Genomic DNA, 17285 nt, shown 5'->3' on the forward strand with positions numbered 1-17285 from the left:
AGACAACGGATGCGTTGGACTTCGACCAAATCTAGGTGTCGTTGCCGATCTAATCTGAGCAAGGTTCGGAAAGGGTGTGAAATACATCGCAAGAGATACCGACTCGTAAACCCAGCGTGACTTCAATTCTAAATCCCTATGTGTCAGTTAATTGAGACGAAGTGCTTGGTGTTGTCCGTCAGGTATTTGTTAGATTATGACTTGCCTATCTAAAAATGCACTATACCGTAGGTAGGAAGCATTTTTCTAAGTAGGAATTATTGATATCCTTCAAATATAAGAGATATTATGTTTGTGTAGGTGGCTATTTCTGCAGCTGTTACATAGGCCTAAATATCGTTACCGTTTTCCAGTCTTAAGCGTACTACACTGTAAGAGAGACTAACATTTGATGCGTTTAGCTTCTGTTCACAAACCACCATCACTGACGATTGGCGTTTATTAATCCTTTTTAGATGTTTTGTAGTCGACAGGTTCTTCCCTCGTCCTTAGCAGAACTGCCAGTCCAAAATACATGGCTGCACTTTCACCCTTCCTATCTTTCGGGTTTTAGGAATCCACTTTCTTTGTTCTATTTGCATACTTCGCATTTCACTTTTACAAAACTCTTCACAAGTTGTCTTCATAGAAACTTTACTGTGTTTTCGCTTGTTTCGAATCCACATCTTAAACTGCAGTACGCTTAGGACCAGCAAAATTCGTACAAGCCTAAGAGATACTGTTTTAGGCATAGTCTAATTGTAGAAATTCTGCCAGAATAAAAACAATAGAACTGCAAACGGGTGACTAAACCGTCTATTGTTCTTTGTAATCTTGCGCTCGTTCTATTACAAATTTTGGATCGATAACCAGAAAGCAAAACGAATCGTAAGAGATACATCACAGCGATTAACCTGTATTCCATGTCGTTGCACGAGTATGGCTTCCTCAGTGGATGAGTACTCAGTCGACCAGTATCACAAATATAAAGGAGTTCTAAAGACAACGATGCTTTTCAGCCGCACTAATACACACGACAGCCGGAATGACTTGTGGGTCGTTTTCTTTTATTTCTTTCTTTATGATATCCCTTACTGTTGAAACGTACTCCCAATATAATGAAACACCACCAGTCTGTTGTAGCGGCAGGTAAACTGGTTAAATTTTAAGAATTATATTGAATATGTCAATCACAAACTGGTATAACGTCAAGTCTATACACTGCTGAGCTAGGACCTTATGACCACCGTCCACCGCATGGTTGAAGGCCTCCTGGTGGTTTTGCGGGCACGTGACGCAGTAAAGAAAGAATGTAAGCGGAAGAGAGACGAGTGGGCAGTCATCATAGCGAAGATACGGAAATCTACTGATATAAGCGGTTTTGACAAAACCCGTGCTGCAGTTGAAAAAGAGAATCTCTGAAACGGCGAGGCTTACGCCTGTTGGCGTACTACTGTCGTGAGCACCAATGGAAAGTGGTTGAAGGATACTGAAATAACGAGTAGACCGTATGGCATCGGTCGACCAAGTCTCATCACATAACGTACAGGTCGGAGGATTCCCCAATGTGTAATCCAGGCTAGGTAGCGATCTGTGGCAGATCTGACGACAGAGTCAATGCTGGTGACGGCACGTTCCAGAGCACACCGCTCAAAGGCCGCTGTTGAACATGGAGCTGCACATCACAAAATCCCTATGTGTTCCTGAGCTGACCCAACAACATCGTCAGTTACGACTGCAGTGGGCACAGTATCACTGAATTTTCACCATGGATCAATAGAAACGTGTCGCCCGTCGAATGAACCGCATTTATTCGTATACCTGGCAGCTGGTTGGGAGCTTACACGCTGCCATTCAGGCGAATGACTGCACGAAACATGCACTAAGCCACAGATGCAGGCCGGTGAGGGCAGAGCTATCCTATCGGGTGCACTGAATTTGGCGGTGGTGGTAATCGAAGGCATGATGACAGCAGTGAACTACGCGAACATTATTGCGGACCACCTGCATCACTTCGTGCTTGAAGTTTCTCCCTTGGCCATGACATCTTTCAGCAGGATAATTGTCCGTGTTCCAAGGTCATAAACGTGCTACAATGGCCAGCAAATGCGCCTGGTATGTACACACTAGAAACATTCAGGGCGCCATCTGCGTGCCGGTAAACCACCATCCCGTAATGTGCGGGAATTGCTTCATCTGTGCGCAGACATCTGGAACCACATACTTTTGGAATCCTATCAAGGATTTGTAGAATCCATACCAAGCAGAATCACTTATGTACTGTGTTTGCATAGTGGAGCAAAACCCTATTAAAATGAAGGTCATAATGTTTTGGCTCACTGGTGTATCCGTATAATTTGAAAGAAAACAAGATTAGGTTTTAACGGGCCGTCGACAACGAGGTCATTAGAGACAGAGCATAAGCTCGGATTAGGGAGGGACGGGAAAGGAAATCGGCCATGCCCTTTCCGAGGGACCATTTGCCTTACGCGATATAGGGAAATAGCGGATAGCATAAACCTGAACGGCCAGTCGGAGATCTGAAACATCGTCCTCGCGAAATGCGAGTGCATTGTGCTAACCGCTGCGCCACCTCGCTCGGTGTTTGTAATTTGAGGAACAAATATTTAACAGGTACAAATACAACCTCTTGCATGTCTTGGCGCAAAACGGTTTAGTAAAATCTATTCTTCTCTGGTTTCCCGCTGCATCAAGTTGTTCTATCTCTCTCAGCCTTCGGCCACGTATTCTCCACCTGACGGTACCGTCTGATATGGTAGTACTAACGTTTCAGACGTCACTATCACTTCTCATATGGTAAGTTAATGCTTTGTTTTAACAGAGCCGGCCGCGGTGGTCTTGCGGTTCTAGGCGCGCAGTCCGGAACCGTGCGACTGCTACGGTCGCAGGTTCGAATCCTGCCTCGGGCATGGATGTGTGTGATGTCCTTAGGTTAGTTAGGTTTAAGTAGTTCTAAGTTCTAGGGGACTGATGACCACAGCTGTTAAGTTCCATAGTGCTCAGAGCCATTTGAACCATTTTTTTAACAGAAATCCGCTTCGTTCAATGAAGAATCCAGTCGCAAGTTATCGTCTTCGTGGAGAGAGTGTGATAAGCCATCTACATTTTTATAGCTTATTATTTTGAAGTGTCACAAACAACAGCTTCTTGTGCGTCATACGACAGGTATTTATAAACTATAATTCGATGTCCATTTTATAATTTTGATGCTTAACTTACTGTGTTAAACCTGTAAAGTAACATTATACTACTTGATGAGTAGATTATGACAGCATTTTTAATTTCGGTCAGTAATTATACGAAATACTGAAAATCAAAATTTGTTGTGAAGCAGGCAACCACGAACTGGGACCGAGCACCACGAACCGAGTTAGCCGTTTAGTAATATAAACTACCGGAAAGAAAACTTCAACGCCCTGAAGGGCAATGCCATTTTACTGACAAGTGAGATGACAGGTAGTACATTACTGCAGGAGTGTATGATGTTAAATTCAGACCACATGAAGGAGACACGTCACAGTATAGGATGTCCAGTCATATTAATACAGTGTATCCCCTCTGGCGGGGACACAGACACGTATTTTTGCATGAAAATGATCATAAAGGTGCCGAATGGCGTCCTGTAAAAGACTGTCCCATCCACCTCGTGTCTTTTGTTGCTACTCTGCTCTGGCACTTGCAGGCGCTGGAGGACGATTAAGTTGTTGCTTCATGATGTTCAATACGTGTCCAAATGGTGAGAGATCTGGTGTCCTCGCTGGCCAGGACAGTTCTTGTACACCACGAAGAGCACGCTGCGTCGCAGCAGCCGTATGTGGGCGTGCGTTGTGCTGCTGGAAAAGCACATCACTTCTCGTCAAAAAATGGCAACAGTGCGGAGCTAACAGCCTGTGTAACGTATCGGGCACTGGTTCTGTACCCTGCAGAAACACCAAATGTGGACCGCGAGTTGTAACTGATGCCCCCCCCCCCCCCCCCATAGCATCTGTGGGCCCTGGGTGAAAGCACTCTTGAATAGGCAGCTCACCAGGACTACGTTTTACAAGTCTAATTAAATAGCTGGCATACAGACAGAAGTTATTCTCATCACTGAAGACAACAGAGCGCCACTGCACGCTCCTGTCAACTCTTTCATGACTCCACGCTGACCTCACTTGCCGGTGTCGTGGCGTCAGTGGTTGCCTGTCCAGATGAGCAAGTGATATCAATCCTGCTGCAAGCAGATGGTTGCCGAGGTCCTCGATGATACAGCAGGTGCAACATACGCCCGGACTTTGTCTCCAATCGCACATTGCGTTGACCCTGACGTGCGTCTGTTCCATGCGGACGTCGAGGACCTGGTCTGTAGATGCCGCTATATTCCACAGACGACTGTCGAAAGCAGCGACATATAACAGACATACTGTGCGTTACGCTTGCAGCAATCCGTAGATACGTCCATTTACTTTCCCGCAGGCCCACAATGCGACACCGTTCAAACGGCTGCAGCTGTTGAACAGGAGTAATATACCCGCCGTTGGGGCATGGTTGTACTCTAGAATGAATGCTGCAACCGCTGTTAACCTCTAACTCAAAACAGTTACTGCCAGCAGAGTAAAAACAGAGGGTGGACAGACAGGCCTCCTGTCACCACCGATGACCGTAAAAAATGAATCATTAGCACTACAACCGTTTGGTAGGCACATATTTACAACCTGATGGCACAGAACACAGTCCTCGATCGTATCCCATTTTTTTATCGGATAGCAATATCATGAAAAAAGCACGATTCTTATCTGCAGGGAAATTTTCCCGATAATTTACAATGACGGCTCATCCTTATACTGCCTATTTTCTTCCTACCCAAGTCAGGCCCATTACTTTGAACGCTCGTGTACAATCAGTCACGACCCCCCCCCCCCCCCCCCAAGCTTTACGTGGGAATGGATGGAGAGAAAGATTTAATATCGGACAGCAACCTAAATTGCACTCGGGCACACAATAATTTACAGACGAACACGTGTCAAACTGATGGACTGGGCAGCAGTCAGAACTGTGTTGCAGCTGGCAGTCGGTGGCTTGTATAGCAGGAAGAACGAAGGCAGCGAGGCACCAGTGATGCGATAACGCCGTAGCTGAGGCAGATCTCGGTGCGGGGGATGGAGTTAGCGGCCGCAAAATGCTGCAAGTCGATACGGCGGGGGCAGGGCGCGCCCGGCGATACGGCGCGGCGATAGGTATTGGCAGCGGCGGGGCGAGGCGAGCCACGCAGCCGTGCACGGCCGATAAGGCGGCGGCGGCGCCGGCCGACACACCTGGCGCACAAAGCCGGTGAGGGGAACACGCGCGCGCGCCGCCTACCCTCTGTCAACAGCGCTCATTTCACCAGGATTTACCACAAACGCTTCCGGGGAAAAAATTTTAAACTCAAACACGGTAAAGTTGGGAGGGGGCGTTCTGCAAGCACTGTTTCAATTCCGTGCAGATAATGACACATTGGAGCCCTGGTCGTCAAACTGCTGTCCGACTCACCTGTTCGTGTGGCCCCAGTTTCTCAGCCGTATTTTATAATAATATTCTTCTAGCAACTAACAGAAAAATCCAAAAACGTCAAATAAGAGCTTCTCTTGCTCCGCAACAAACAAAACTACTTACAGAGACAATAATAGTTTTAAGATGAGCTCGATTTTAATTGGCGCCGGTAAATTCGAGCGTCAGCTAAATTAAGGTTCGCCGCTTACGTCAGGGGCAGAGTGGTACGTGACGCAGCCACTGCGCGGTTAATAGAAGTGAGGGTGGGATATTTTATTGTTTGTCTTTCAGGGCTGACAGCTCAAGAGCGTGCGAAGCTAGCGCCGATCAGCTGCTACGGTATAAATATCAAACGGAAGTAACATGGATTCGAGAGTGCGCAATACAGAGACGGTCATCTTCAACTGTGGTACATGTTTGTAGAAACTAATATTTGAATCAAATCACGGCTCTCGTAATACAATACTATGATTAAAATGAAAATGGCATTCAAAACATTTAGTAAACATTTGTGACCGTGTCCCATATTGCAATTACTGTTGTTAAATAAAAGAACATACTAACTATAGCACTCGGTCTTCAGGCCACAAGTGGCTCATCGGGACCATTCGACCGCCGTGTCATCCTCAGGTGAGGAAGCGGATAGGAGGGGCATGTGGTCAGCACACCGCTCTCCCGGTCGTTATGGTGGTTTTCTTTGACTGGAGCCGCTACTATTCGGTCGAGTAGCTCCTCAGTTGGCATCACGAGGCTGAGTGCACCCCGAAAAATGGCAACAGCACATGGCGGCTGGATGGTCACCCATCCAAGTGCCGGCCACGTCCGACAGCGCTTAACTTCGGTGATCTCACGGGAACCGGTGTATCCACTGCGGCAAGGCCGTTGCCAACATGCTAACTATGCGGGTTGTCAGTTAACAGTAAGATCAGTACGGGAAGATGTGGTAAAGTAGCCAGCATGAGAAAAGTGGCCATTGGATATTTTTTGCCCTGAACAGTGCTGCTGCCTGGCGAGAAGTGGTCAGACTAGTTCTAATGTGCATATCTCGTCACTGTTGTCCGTGAGATTGACAGAGGAACTTCGTTGCGTTATTTTTTAGTGAAAACGTCTTGTTTTCGAGTCGTCCGATGTAAACTACGTCATTTACATTATTCTTGCTACCCCACTTGCATCTAGATCAAACATTTCTTACAGTATCAATGTTTGAACAATGTCTTTTGGCCTACGAATGTAGTTCCTCGTTATCTAATTCAATTTGATAGTTTATTCTGTGCCGGCCGCTGTGGTCGAGCGGTTCTAGGCGCTTCAGTCCGGAACCACGCGGCTGCTACGGTCGCAGGTTTGAATCCTGTCTCGGGCATGGATGTGTGTGATGTCCTTAGGTTAGTTAGGTTTAAGTAGTTCTAAGTTCTAGGGGACTGATGATCTTAGATGTTAAGTCCCATAGTGCTTAGAGCCATTTAATCATTTTCTGAAGTTTATTCTGTGCATCACTATGGCGACATGGAGTTCGGTCGGGAAAAGTGGCCGAGGTGTTCACCACGCGTAATATGACAAAAAAAGAAGTTATGATCCGTCGTACTATCCCATGGTGACAATTTTGAATTAATTAAGTCATGTTATTTAAAACGTCTCCTATTTCGCGTAATACACAAGTCCGACTGAAAACGGTCTGCTGCTGACACTTGCGGTTCGCCCTCAGATTCGTGAGCCACAACCTCGTTTATGCCATTTATAGTGTCCTCATCTGTTCTTACACGTTTGTCCACGATAAGTTTGTTTGTCGCAAGCACTATTTATACAATCAGAATACACTACCAACACCATATTTCGTGGAACAAAGCACTGGCTGTTCGATACTTGGGCACACGTTCACACATGGTTCAACCTGATCTCACTCCCCTCCACCGCTGGAGAACTGCAACGTCATCACGTAGGGACTATAAAAGTAAGTTGTGAGATTGTTGGGCAAACACGATCTATATAAAAAGAAGAAGAACAAGCCATACAAGACATGAGATTACAATAACGATTGCAGCAATCGGATACGAAATGACCCACCCGTGGTTCTAAGAAAATCTGCCGTCTAGGCAGTAATACAAAACAGTGACGAACGAAACAAATAACGGGCGGATCGCGGGTGACGCAGTCACGATTCTACTTTCGAAGGAAGTAATTTTCCTGCGTAGCGTCTTCCTTCATTATTTAACAATTATCTAATTTGGTTCCACTGGACACAATCAAGCAACATCACGACAAAAATTGTTATGCTCGCAGCATGTTGTATTCCTGCGGAACTTACAGGACTTGTGTGAATTTTGGAAGGTATGAGATGAGGTACTGCTGGAAGTACAGGTGTGAGTGCGTCTCGTGAGTAGTATTTAGGTAGCTGACCACTTGCCCGCAGAAGGTGAAGATCCCCCGTTCGTGTCTCCGTCCATCACACGGTTTCAATCTGCCAGTAAGTTTCACTTCATGTGTGTTTCCGATTGAACAACTACGGTAACACATTTTTGTGTGTGATGCATTGTGGCACACTGAAAAATCCCGCATAAGGGTGCCTAGGATGTTTGTGAGAAAGATTTATTAGTAACGCCATCACGTGTTGCTGTATCTCCACACTGATGAGTGGAATATATAATGCTGTAAGTATAACATTTTCTATTATAATGTGGGTTGATAGTGCTCAAACAAAATAAATTAGTAACTGCAAAAGAAATAAGACTGTTCACTAGTATCCGGACATAGAATATTGGGCATTAACATGCGTCAGGGCCACCCATCGCTTTTATAACGGGTAAACTCCGGTGGGGGCAGTGTCAATGAGGTATCACAATGTGGAGGAGTGACAGTCCAATTTTCCTCAAGAGCCGAAACCAGAGAAAGTAGTGATTTTGGACAATGGGGTCTGGAGCGAAGTCGACGTTCTAGGTCATGTCAAACGTGTTCCATTGGGTTCAGGTCACGACCCGGGCTAGGCCAATCCATTTCAGGAACGTTATTTTCCACAAACAATTCTGTTACAGATGCTGTTTTATGACAGGGTGCATTGTCAGGCCGGTTTGTCTAACGTAAGCAGTACACAACGCTGTAAAAAACATTCGTGTCCTTTGGCATTTGGCGCTTTCTAAAACGCAATGACTAACCACGAAAAACGCCCCCAGAATACCTTAACACAACTTCCTCCGTATTTCATTTGTCGCACTAGACATGACACCAGATAACGTTGTGCAGGTATTCCAGGCTTTCGGCACATCCAAACGGTATAGCGCCGCTGATCATTCAAAATCACTCATCCACTAACCAGTGGCGTCGCTCTTTATACCACTTTAAGCGTCGCTTAGCACTGGCGACAGAAATGTGTGGCTCAATGGGGAGCTGCTCGACCGTTATACTCCGTTCATTTTAACTCCCTACGCAAAGTCACTGTGCTAGGTGACTGCTCGCACCACTTTGGAACTCACAACTGAGTCCTTCCGCTAACTTCACGCAATTTTTTAGATTCACCCTCCGTAATGTTTGACGGTTCCTGTCCGTCAATACATGAGGTCTGCCTGGTGTTGTTCCTTCGCATTTCTGTTTGACAACCACATTACCGACAGTTGATTTGGGAAGATTTAGGAGGGTTTAAATGTCCCTGATGGATTTGTATTTCGAATGACTAGTCCACTGAGTTCTCAGGAAGGATTCTCCCTTCGCGCTCCTTCCTGCCTATATGTCGTCACCTCGAACTATCAGACAGTACTGCCGATTTCAACAATGACGGGTACTTTTAATTCCAATAATAATTGAAGGCTAATTCTGTCACAGTATTCTGAAACAGTGTAATTTAATCAGAAAACTACTCTGAGAGCGTCTTTAACCGAGCAGCTAATTACTGAGTTCTTTGTGAAAGAACTGCCCCTAATTTTGGTACTTACTGTCGTTTGTTGCTGGTGGAACAAGATTATGTGAAAGAACTAGGGGTATTTGATGCCACTTCGCGCCCACGTAAGCCGAACATATTTGCATTATTTCTTTTTGGATTCGAAGCTTCAACATTATCTGTGTCGTTTTCACTACAAGGTGCTGCCCGAAAGTTCAAGAAATATGAGTTTTCCACGCAAATGGTTACCCGTACCCTTGAATACCGACATGTGTCTCCCCGTACATCCTTCCTGAAACAGTGTAGGAAACGAATGCGAACAGAGTGGTATAGGTAGCTGCTGGTAAGCATATTTCCGTTGTCGTATTCTCATGAGTATGCGGTTTAACAATGGTTGACCTGAAACAGCAACGTGTATGTATAAAGACTTGGTTTAACTTGGAAAAAAGTGCTACAGAAATGTACTATATGTCGAAGAAAGGTTTTTGGCTATAACGCATCAGGTCTGGCCCAGACTTGCGAGTGGTATAAGCGTTTTAAAATCGGGCGAACATCGTTTGGTGACGACGACCGTTCCGGTCGTAGACAGACCACCCAAGACTTCTTCAACACGTTGGGGTACATGTCGCATCTTTCAGCGAGGATGTGCCACGATTGCTTGAAGAGGATGAGTAAAAACATCGCCTGAAAGTCTGCAGCGAACTTAAACAACTGCTCCAAGACGCGCCGCTTGACTTCTGAAAATGAAGTTGAAGGGGTAAAAATTTGATACAGAGGAGGAGATTCAAGCGAAGTCGCAAAGGGAATTAAACATTCCAACAAGATAAGATTTCAGGATGCATTTCAAAGTGACAGAACCGTTAGAAGCAGTATATTCGCTCCCAGGGGCTCTGTTTTGAAGGAGCTGGTGCAGAATAAGATCTAAGTAAGATCTAATAATTTTGATTAATATACCTCTGGAAACTTCGGATACCGTTAATCGGATCATTAAGAAAATAAACTGAGTATCTTAGACTCCGTTTCTAGATCATTTTACAAAACTATAATCCGAAAATTGACTGCTGTGGCTTACAAGGTGAGTGGTAGGACTAGTATTCTGGCTAAGCGGCGGTGAAGTATTAATAAGGGTATCCTGATTTATGAACCCCTTGGTTCCTTAAACAGGCCAAAGCCTAGTCGTTCCTCTACGAATCGCCATCGAAGCTAATGCACCATATTTAACAATTTGGATATCGACGAGACTAGAGCTTCAGCTCCAACCTTGCTTTTCCCACTCAATACACGATTCGCGTCGCACGGTGGTTGGCACTTTGTGAAGATACGCCGGGTACGCTCAGAAAAAAGAGTCGCCATTATTTGTTTATTTTGATCTTGATATGATCCAATTAAGCATACGGACTTTCATGGGCAAACAGTACCTTGTGCTAGACGGTAGCAGCTGTCAGCATGAAAGAATTTGTGAGGCCGAATCCTATATTAGGCCCTGGCCCAATGTACCATCACCGTTTAGTCTAATGAAAATTCCAAGAACGAGAAAGCACCTATTCTTCTCCACATCAGATTTATTGTCGGCAGCCTTCAGAGTGGAGTGGTGCGGGCCGACATCACTTCCTGTCTTGTGCCAGCATCTTCATCTCAGAGTAGCAATTACAACCCAACGATTTCGACTAGATACATTTCCATTTTTGTCTTCTCCTACACTTTTTGCCTTCCATAGTGGATCAAATACTCGGGTGGAGAGATACGAGGTGCTGCAAACATTCCGCTGGCCTGATGACAAATACTATATGTGCCATACACGTATCTCCTGAATTAACACCTTCCGCAGAAAACAGTCCCAATAACCACACTTAGAATAAGTCTTGTCAGAAATCTGGTTATTAAATTAAAACTATTGAGAGTAACACATAACGAAACACATAACGAAATAAACTGCTCAGTTCTTTCCTCAACATAACCGCAGTTGATCGCTAAAGAGAGAAAGGACATAAAATGAGAGAATTATTGAGTTGCACGCTTTATGATCGGTGAGCGAAATTGTCCATTTCGAATTATGGTGTTCGCACTGACCTTCCAGAGAGTTTTATGCGAGATGAGCTGTTAAGCTATGCGATACCGAAAAATCAATTTTTTTCCAATAGGGGGGAACGGTACGAACTGTTGGCCGTTTAAACTTTTTCCCAGCAGCGTGGCGGTAGTAGTTTGGCGGTTGGGAATAGGACGGGGGGAGGGGCAGGGCTACTGTTGAACCTTCTTTTCAACATCTTTGTACGATCAGTACAGCCTGCTTTAGGAAGAATCATCTCGGTGGCTCTGCATCTAAAGCATATTTCTGATCGTTTAGTTGCGTCTTTATGAGTTTTATGTTTGGCAAGTAACAATTCTTCTTTGTAATGCACTCCACTATTTTCGTGGATTTATTTAGTCCTAATCCAAACAATCTAAGAAGTCTAAGCAGTATTCGTTTAGGAAATAAAATACGCCTTTTTCTAACTGCAATTTGTTCCAGACGCGATTTGCCTTTTATTTAAGGCAGCTTCGGTGGAATCTAGAATGATAGTTTTGTTTTGATATGCGATATTTCTAAATTATAGAACAGTTTTAGTCTTATTTTTTCACGTACATAAGTGATTACTTACAGATATTAGAGTTTACGTCTGACATCTACGTTAACCCTCATCCAGTCACATGCTAGAGGTCGCAATATAACTTCACTTACGAAACATACGCATATATTCACGTTACGAAATTTTTCCTTCAAAATTTTCATGTTCCTTGAGCTAACTGCTGTGGAGCACTATAATTCTTCTGCCACTAGGTGTAGATTATTTATCGAAAACTGTCTTTTGAAGTCTTCACTACCGTGTGTCCACTTTATGTCTCTTCCTATATGGTTTGTTCATGCAAATGCTGCCAATCTAACGAAGTGTGTGCTGAAACCTAACTTCTGCTCATCCCTGATCCCTGTTCTAGAGACAAAAGGAATGAACAGACGTTCTCTCTCTCTCTCTCTCTCTCTCACTGTCTGTCTGTCTGTCTGTCTGTCTGTCTGTGTGTGTGTGTGTGTGTGTGTGTGTGTGTGTGTGTGTTTACTTAGGGCGCATTGTTGAATGTGAAAGTAACGGCTGTCAGGGAATGGTTGAAAGTTTTGCTGTTGAGCTGATTCGAATTTTAGTTTAACTGTTTTGTGGACGGGTTCATGGAAGGGCGAGGGGAAAGGGATTGGGTGGTATTATTATGATAATAGTCACCTACTGAAATGTTATCTTACTATTTTATTAATTAATGGCCACGCAAAGAAACTTGTTAAAATCTAAGCAGACCGCCCACTGCACTCAAGAGCTCATCCCACTCAACTGCATTCGGCCTGTCGGCCTGAAGGGCGTCGGTGTGTCAGCCAGGATATTGCAACGCTGCTCACTTGGCTGTTGGGCTGTCACGGGCTGGCGGAGCCCGACTGCGGTATCGACTGTTCACTTTTTGTCAGCGCCGCGGTGGCCCGCAAACAGCGCACTCGCGGTCGCCGAGCTGGGCCCGCGACTCATTTGCAATCGAAATGAATTGGATTTCCGGGCAGGCGGTCAGCATCTGAGACGGCCGCCGGCGCTTTCCATTTGCATGATTAACAGCGGTCAGCGGGCCCGCAGACCGCATATTAATCCGGCGCGGTCTGCTCCCAGAACAGCCGCGTCTTGTCCCCTCGTGCGCCTGCTGTAGTCCGCTGCGTGTTTCTTTACGTGCGCCGCTGAGGCACAGTCTGGTAAAAAGGACTCGAAAAATCGGGGATTTACCTGCCGCGCGCCCATTACGTAGAGAAGCCGACGGCGGAAAGACAAAGGTCTCCAGGCACGCCATCCTGTGATTACCTGGCGGCCGCGGCCGCCGCCGCTGTTCCCGCTTCCTGACACGGCCTTATTGCAAATGGTTATGGGATCGTTAGCTGCGACTACATTCCGAGTTTGCAGTCCTCCGGGCATCCGTATCTACTTCTGCATCTCTACCCTTACCTCGCATGTCACCTGTTTTCGCCTAACACTATATTGCGTAATTGAAGTCCTGTCTCCGGTCCTTGGACGAACACGAGCTTATGAGCTTGTAAACTGCTTGTCCTCTCTGCATACAATCACTGTCGCGTCTCGAACTACGAATTGCCATTTCGAAAGACGATTCTGCTAAAATGTGCTGGGACAATCACACAGTCACAGTTTCCTTGCATTAAGTAACCAGTTAACTCTGAATTGAGCTAAGATGCTTTATGCTATTCCCTCTGTGACTTCATGTTCGGTGGGAAAGCCATAAAGTATTTGAGACGGTCTATGAAACTTCATCAAGACTCAGCACACCGCCGCCCAAAGAAACACAGATCTCTGAGTTCATTTTTTTTTTTTAATCTGGTAGAAAGTAACGTCATGTATTCTCCCCAAAACAAGTGTATGTAGTTCTACCGTCAAAGATTAAATGCGTACTTCTTCGCCTTTGCACTACGAGTACATTTTTCCGGCCACTCAGAACTGAATTTTTATAGTAGCAGAAAGTAGCCAACAGCTTCTGTGTTGGTGGAAGAGAAATAAATTTCCACTTCTGAAGACAGATGAACGAAAGGAATCACCGAGTTTAATGTCCCATCGACGGAGAGGTCATTATAGCCGTAGAAAAAGCACAATCTCAGTAAGACAGGGAAGGGAGAAGAAATCAGCCGCGATTCCTGCTTTAAAAGTAAGAATTAAATTTTGAAACCCACGTATCAGATACTAACGAGCTACCTATCTGATACAAAGTATTACTTATTGTTTATTTCTTTTCGGAGCATCATTAGATATAAAGCGTCTCAGAAGGACGACTCTATCTACACTTAAGTGGAGGTATGTCCATGGCCAAAGAACATTATGATATGTGAGTGGGGATAGAAAATTTTCAGCGGTTACGTGTACATTAGACACAATGCAACAAGTGTCATCCGTCCAGAGAAGTCTTCCAGCTCCCGAAGGTCTGAAATACAGATGATCGTAATTTAAAAGCTACGTCTTCATGAACTGCGAATCCAACAACGGAGACGTGTCAGAGACGCTCAGGGTTCGGATAAGTAATGTCTTGTAGCGTCTCATCTGCAGCGATGTCAAGACAAATCTAAGCTACTATACTAGTAATTTTTCTACATTTCATCCAACACGGCACGATAGGACGGTTTCTTCGATAAACCCACGGCTGATGCCGTTCCCATCCTCCGCTAAAGGTGCTCTGTCTCTATGAATCGTAAATCACTACCAATCGCGATTTTGCCACCTTATATGGCACCTAGACCACGGGTACCCTACGTCACATGATACGCTGGTACCGACAGCTGTATCGTCGGAACCAGTTGATTCCTCTTAAATCTACATCAATAGATACACTACGTGGCCAAATACTACAAGCAGCTATTACAAGTCTTTCCTGCGTTGGGTCAAAGCTAGAACGTGTAAAGAAATCGGCAAGTATATTTGGATCAACGTTCCATTTGCATGGTGTTGCAACGTACAAAGGTACAGTTATACTATATGACGAAACTGTCGCCAACACGCTGCGGTCTACGTATAGTGTTTAATCGCCTCATCGTGTATATAAATCTAGTTTGCGAAACGATGCAGAAGCAGACTTCCATACTCAAAAACATGCAACTGGCATCCAAATACTACTGACTGTCCAATTAATTCAATAGGCCCACGTCTACTGCGAACAAAAGTAGCAACTTCGAGAACTCTAGAGAGCTGGCCCATATCTCGTACACAGAATTTTTATCTTCTCCACAAAAATAAATATTTGGTGTTAGAATTAGAGAGACAGGCAAGATCAAGCCAAAGGTCCACCCCCACCAGTCCAACAATTCTGACAATAGAAAAATGATACCTAACACGAACGGCAAATTGTCTGAGGGCTCCGCACAGAGATAGAGTTTTGTAGCTGGCATCTTTATCTGAGCTGCAACAAAACAGTTCTGCAGTAGCTTATATGGATATCTGATGATTGATTTGGACAGTATGCTTTAGAAATCAGTGATCTCCGACAATTTAATTCTTGTCTGTAACAGACAAAAGGAACAACAGTGCACACACGTTTGACCATTGCTCCAAACCGACTGCCAGAAACCTGAGAAAATATCTGAAGAAAAGGCACCCAACATAAATTTATAAATTCACAATTATCGCTTAAGCACGAAAAATGCAGAAAATGGCTCGGCTTTTATATGTACTCTTGTTTGCTGCAGGAAGTAGGAATGCGATGTTTATAATCTTAAACCAAAATTCAGAACAATTTCTTTGCAACATAAAACACTCACAAAACAGTGGTACAGTTGGATTGATGTTTTTTATGCGGTTTTTGGCCTCAGAACAATTAAAAACCGATGTGATTGATACTTTCTATGCTGTTTTTGGCCTTAGGACAGGACAATTAAGAACTGATATGAGTGATGCATTTTAGGCGGTTTTTGGCCCCAGGACAATTAAAAACCGATTTTTCCCATCCGATGTGATATGATCTAGCCGTGGTGGATGGGCTTACGTAACTAACAGTATCACACCTGTAGACCCGTGCACACTGAGTAGTACAGTTTGTTTAACGTCAAACGTACACCTTAGCCATTGTTGTATGATTCATCTGTCATTTGTAGTCGACCACTATTAAATTATGAAGCTTACAGTGCCATCTATTGCTATATTTTGTAACTACTTATTTTTCTTCTGTCATAAGTTTTCCCGTTTCTCCGATAATATTCTGTTGCAATTTGACGTCATTCTAACCAATGTGTTATTCTACAGCGGTTTGAAAGTTTAATTATAATCACCGTGCACAATGTTGTCGCAATTGTTCGGGCTTTTACCGCTATAATCCTTAAATCAATGGCATCATATTCGTAAAGGAAGAATCCGCTTTAGTTGTAGCCCATTACGACTGAAGGGATTCTTACCTTATAAATATGTTACCCAGTTGTGAATGTCCACCTTGTCATTTAACAGCATGATCGGTACGCATGTGACGGCATGCACAACTAATATGTTACAAAACGATGCACATAATAGCGAGATTTTTCCGGGACTAATACCGTGGGTTCTATTAGTGATAAGAAGTTAGTCAAGTGTCCCGGTTAGCCCTCGGGCTAGGGACTGTACATATACTCGACACAAGAATCTTCTTAGTGTCATTATCCCACAGTACAGGTTCAAAATTTAAAGATTACATATTTCCCACAGCTTAGGGAAATCGGACAAATCGGTTGGTTCTTTTTACCTTGTATGTGGTATCAGGAGCGGCTTAAGTGGCTTATGGACGTACTATTTAGCTCATGGGCGGTTGCTGGGAAAACCCGAAAAAAGCATTCTTCACCATTTTTTCGCCGTCATTAGCGGATATCTCAGTAACTAACCATAGCAAATTGCTCAAATTTTAACGATATATTTTCTACACATTTATCTAGAAGTGACGTCTTCCTGTATTCAAAAAAGTTTATCCATTATCGAGAAACACCACAAAAACATTTTTTGTACCAAAACTTATACGCTGATTCCGAGACGGCTATGCACAGCAAATGGCTGTAATTTTTACGGTGTATTTCTAAGATCCCTATCTCGAATAACCTTGAAAATTTTATTCGTATTTTTATCTGTTCACGTGATACAGAGGTTCAAATTTACCATACCTGCACATGAAAAATACTCATGTAAAATCCGGTGTTAGGCGGAAAAGTAGTTTATAAATTAACATTGCAGGAGAAACGTGCCGTTAAGTGTCTCCGTTATCACCTGGGAACCCTATGTTTTAGTACTGAAGCACATGCAAAATGTTTTTGGCCATAAAATCCGGTCTGAGTCTTCAGTAAACTATCTAAATTTTACTGACCAATATTTTTCCTTTTACGTGAGTCGCATAAGTA

The 17285-nt window shown here is 44.2% G+C and overlaps 1 protein-coding gene and 1 pseudogene across 1 annotated transcript in view; both read right to left on the reverse strand.

Annotated features, from left to right (window-relative positions):
* The window catches only part of LOC124775823 (RNA pseudouridylate synthase domain-containing protein 2-like), a 1015654-nt gene that overhangs the window by 789128 nt on the left and 209241 nt on the right, over nt 1-17285 (reverse strand). The window lies entirely within an intron of this gene.
* On the reverse strand, nt 6282-6398 carry LOC124778203 (annotated as a pseudogene).

The sequence above is a fragment of the Schistocerca piceifrons genome, chromosome 2, assembly GCF_021461385.2.
Source record: "Schistocerca piceifrons isolate TAMUIC-IGC-003096 chromosome 2, iqSchPice1.1, whole genome shotgun sequence".
NCBI classification, from domain to species: Eukaryota; Metazoa; Arthropoda; class Insecta; order Orthoptera; family Acrididae; genus Schistocerca; species Schistocerca piceifrons.